Source organism: Lethenteron reissneri, chromosome 26 (genome assembly GCF_015708825.2).
Source record: "Lethenteron reissneri isolate LAM-NWPU_2019-01 chromosome 26, ASM1570882v1, whole genome shotgun sequence".
In the NCBI taxonomy this organism is placed as follows: domain Eukaryota; kingdom Metazoa; phylum Chordata; class Hyperoartia; order Petromyzontiformes; family Petromyzontidae; genus Lethenteron; species Lethenteron reissneri.
This window is the reverse complement of record NC_083804.1, coordinates 9,811,943-9,817,243: the sequence shown is the minus strand read 5'-3', so window position 1 is coordinate 9,817,243 and position 5,301 is coordinate 9,811,943.

The following is a 5,301-nucleotide window of genomic DNA, read 5'->3' as shown; positions in this document are numbered from 1 at the left end:
TGCGTCGCTGACAGCATCATCAATCCGTCCTTTCTCGTATCCGTCGCCTCAGACTTTCGCCTCCAACCTACCCTGTAAATTGTTTTGATGTACGTCGTTTCGATATTCGTATAACCTTTTTTCAGAAATGCATCCCCCGGTAAACTGCACCTGCTTATATAACTCTGCAAATGTAAAAAAAATCCCCACAATTTTTGCATTTGGGCCACCAAAAATATACGCGGTGCTGGAATATGTATCGCTTTCACTAATCATAGGGGCAGGGTCAGCTCACCGTTCCACATTGCTTTGAGTCTCGTGGCGAATCACTTTTAAATTATACGATCCTCATCATCAGTGAACCCAGTGATTTGGCTCCCGTCGAGTGTGACGCTCAAGTCGATATGAAGTAAGAGATGCAGGCGACGAGTTACTCATATAAAGACAAAACTCTCCCGTATAGCCTAAACATAATTTTGGGGCAAGTGCTGGTAGCGAGCACCTATGGAGGCCGGCATGTCACGCGAGAGGGTGGGTAACACGTACCACGCCCGACCGCCTTTGTCTCCCGAGTGGTGATGTATAAACACCGCACAAAACGCTCATTTGAGGCTGAGTCGAACTTGGGGAGGGCCAGGACCGGTTCAGATAATCGTCACTTGCATTTACCAAAAGCACGGTTGGCTACGTACGGTGCGAAAGAAGTTAAACATACATACAAACGCGGGAATTGAATTCTATTCGTCAGATTCTAAACGCTGCACGATAACCGCTGCACTACCGCAAACAGAGACACTTCCCTGCACACACACACACGTGTGCATGCAGGGAGCTGCCACGGAGTAACGGCGCCGCGGGGTCGAGATATAAACTCGATCGCCAGGTATGTAGGAGGGCCTGGGTTACATTCCTACTCTGACGCCTGTTTATTTGGAGTTGGCATGCTCTCCGCATGGTCGCGTGGATTTTTCTCCGGGTCATCCGGTGTTTCCCTCCACATTTAGAAGCATGCATTTAGAGTATTTGGCTGCTATTAATGTCCGTATGATAAGCCACTTCGATGAACTATCATTTGTGGCCAGGTCGCTTCTGAAAAATAGCTCAGTGGGCCATACCTGGTAACATCAAAATAATTTAGTTTTGTTTTAGAGTCATGGTTAAGCACTCCAATCCAATTTAAAGTTCGCTGGCTCCATTCCATCTCCCGGCACGGCAGTCGGGGGTAAATACGTTCAACCGTGTCCATTCCATTTCTAAATATTCCCCAGGAAACAATTACCCGCCTCTGACTTTGAAAACTCGGGTGGTCTCCCTAGTGGCGATGTTTACACACCGCACCAGGTGCTCAATTTATGCTGAGTCGACCTAGAGGAGGCCCCGGACCGATTCAGATAATTGTCACTGGTGTTGTTGGCTGTGAGCGGGAATCGAACTCGGGTCGCTGGGTTTGAACACACAGGCACACGTAGATACAGACGGGGTGTGGGGGGGGCTACACTTTTATTAGACATTTGTATCACCATCAGCCATGGTCAATCCACTGCTGGATGAAGGACTCCTCCAGCTGCTGCCATCTCTCAAGATGGTTGGTGAAGGGATGGGAGCAAGACTGGTTCAGATGATATCACACGCCACTGAAGTCAGCTGCGTCATTCTCCCCAATCCCCCAAAAAATCCGAATATTTTAGCCACCAGCTACCACTGGTATGTGTGCAGTATGTATGTATAAACGCGTGTGTGTGTATATATTTAGCCGAGTGCATATGTACCCTCGCTCAATAGCCGTGCTTAATCAACGTCACGGTCCACAGCCTCCGTTACATATTTTATTATTTTGTGAAAATTATAATTGGGCTGCTAATTCGATCTGGGAAATGCACACGAGGGGCACCGTCACGCTGCCCAATGCGTGGTGGGAATTCCAGCCGTGACTACGCTGTGCCAATGTGAGCTACGGAATGTAAACGCACGTCGGGGGGTGGGGGGGTCCAATCCTGTCTACGAAATCTGAACCATGCAACCCTACATTTAAACCATTATGCATGCTATACATAAATTGGTTAGGGGTATAACAATCCGCCCCCCCCCCCTTTCCCGATTCGCTGAATTTCTGCAAATGTAACGACCTCTTTGGGGTCGGAGTAAGAACTAGCGGCGAGGGGTTAGGCTCTGGGTTTTGGGTTGCAATCGAGCTCTGTGCGTTGTTACCTTGAGGGTTGGTGGGTCACACAAATGCTACGAAACTCCCTTCCCGTGCGTGGAGGAGCCATGCCCTGGCTCGCCAGGATGCGACGGAACAGCCAAGCGGGGACTAATCCAGCTCCATCTTAGATTATTCGTGGAAGCTGATGCTGCTGCTGCGTTGGCAGTGTTTGCACAATTAACAACATCGGCACATTCGTCAATAACACGTCTGTGGCTTTAACAAAAAAATATCTAAAATAGGCGACTTTTCAAGCAATGGCCCTTCTTCATAGCACAAACATCAATCCGTTTGATCTGTATCTGTTCGAGTGTTGCCCCCTGGCACGCATGGATTTTATCCGGGTGCTCCGATTTCCTTCCACGTGTAATAAACACTCATTCATCGGCTGAAAAACATCTTCATCTATATGCGCCTCCGTGTGTTGCGGATTGTGCAGCGATGCGAGATGCAATTTGCATAAATGTCGCCCATCTGAAAGCGCTCGTTATTATTAATAGGGTTTGGGGGTTAAGGGGAGAGAAGGCCGTGGGGGTGGGTGGAGCGTGCGGAAAGGGAGTAGAGGCGAGATGAGATGGGAGAGGCAGCTTGCTGTGGGGGAGAGTCGGTGGCGAGTCTTGAATACGCAGTGAGTGTGATCTTGGAGCTGGGAGGTCTAAAGAGTAGGGTGATGCGATTTCATTTGTGGTGGCGTTCTGTGTGGATCGTCTATAGATTTTGGAGCTTAAAGGAGAGAGTTCAGTACAGGCTGGTTTGGAGACGGTATTACCAGCGTAAGGCACTACCACTAGAGTACACACCATCATATGTCACTGGCGATATGGATGTGGCGTGGCAAATTCCCGCAAATGGGTTCCAGACTGTTCCAGTTGAAGTGAAATATTATATATACACACAGATATACATTTTGGTGGGGAAATACAAAAATTTGAAGGATTTGTACGAGGAAAAGGGAGCCTTGCTGGTGGTATTTTATTGGAACGCTGGAGGTGAGCTCAACGGTAGTTGTTACAACAAGAGGAACAGGATCCATGACTCCCTGGCCTCAGAACTCGAGAGCTGATACAAGAACATCAGGAAACACATTCCTGCGGAGGGAGCTGGTAGGAACGTTGGGTTGCTCGGTCAATGGCCAGGGTCAACGGCGGCGTGGTGTACAGTATTCCGCAAATATGCCCGACTGTGAGGACGGGCACAAGCCGGCGTGAGAAGGTTAAACGTTGAGTTTTTATAAGGGCACCACGGGGTGACCAGCCCCTCCCCACCCAGCCCCACCCCTCCCACCCAGCCCCACCCTCCCCACCCAGCCCCTACCCACCCTCCCCACCCAGCCCCTACCCACCCTCCCCACCCAGCCCCTACCCACCCTCCCCACCCAGCCCCTACCCACCCTCCCCACTCAGCCCCTACCCACCCTCCCCACCCAGCCCCTACCCACCCTCCCCACCCAGCCCCTACCCATCCTCCCCACCCTCCCCACCCAGCCCCTCCCCACCCTCCCCTCACCACCCAGGCTCACCCGCCCCACCCAGCCCCTCCCCACCCTCCCCTCCCCACCCACCCAGCCCCTCCCTCCCTCCCCACCCAGCCCCTCCCTGCACGACGGACACAATAATCCCCTGTGGACTGGTGTAACCAGGAGGTTCCTACAAGTATTAACGAGTCTTAGTGACCTCTCAGGGCTCTGCAACCTCGTTAAATAAAGCCTGTAAGGCACATCATGTCACGATTAGATTCCCCCATCGTGACGTGGTAGGCAGTTTTAAAGTGTACGTAGGCTTTTGCACGTTAGCTTACAGCTGATACCCACTGCTTAATTTCAGCCGCAAGTCTGGAACGCTGTTCCGGGAATTAAGTTTTACTCTCTAATGGCAGTGCCTTGCGCCAATAATGCCGACTCCAAGCCAAGCCTAGCAACGTTACGGGAAATATATAATTAGAAAAATCAAGCCTTGGGAGATAGCATGTCATTGGAAGAAAGGCTTTTGAGACCAATATCATCCGTAAGAGGTTATTATTGGAAGATATGTTTAACAAGTGTAATACAATTCTATTGATTGTTCAGGGGCACAGATATTGGTGTTTCTGTAGTGCCCCCTGCCGTCAGGATGTGAATAGAGCGGTGGTGTCGTGTTTAGCGCTACGGTTAAACCAGGTTCGATCCCCACTCACGGCCACCATCGGTGACGATTATCTGAAACGGTTCTGGGCCTCTCCTAGCTCGGCTCAGCCTCAAATGAGTAACCTGGTGTGGTGTGTAAGAACATCGCCACTGGGGAGACAAAGGCTGCCCGGGCGTGGTGCTGGCCACCCACCCCCTCGTGTGCCGTGCCGGCCTTCATAGGTGCTCGCTAACAGCACTTGCCCCAGCAGTCTGTTCAGGCTATATGAACAGGGGTATCTTTGTCAGATTATCACGTAAACTACTTATATACTGGATGTTAGATTTGTTCAAAAGAGACCAACATTTCATCGCTTATTTTTTAAAGAAGAGTGAATTGCTTACATTGTGTTTGTGAGCTTAGTTTGCTCTACGTGGAATTAAGTGTGGACATTCTACCAAAAAATCTTCGCATGAAAAAAAATCGACATTCTAACCCCCTGGTGGCCAATACGAGTCACAGTCCGAATCTTTATTCACACTGGAGGAATGCGATGAGCCACAAAGCTATTTTTCGCAGATGCCAAAGTTAAGCGCAGGGTCATAAAGTTATGACTGGGTGATCGAATGGATTCCGGGTGATGTCACAATTCGCCACCATACACCGCACACATTTAACTTGCGCAAAGTATAGGAAAGGTAAGCGAATCAAAAGTTTAAGGGGGGGGGGGCGCGAAAAATGTGTTGCGCGGATCTCAGGAACGTAAAAATAAATCAGAACGCCGACGACCACCGCCTAGGAGTGGCGTGCAGAGCGCGATGGGTGGTGCTTTAGACCCCGTCCCTTCCGCTACTCACGTGACTCGCACCTTGGAGTCACGTGGCGATTGCAGGTGAGGTGAGGTGGGCGGGGCGAAGCAGGAATCGAACTTGGGTGGACGGGTTCGTATCGCAGTGCGCAGACCACTGCTGCTCCCCACTGATACGATGGCACGGACAAATCCACACGTAGGCGACA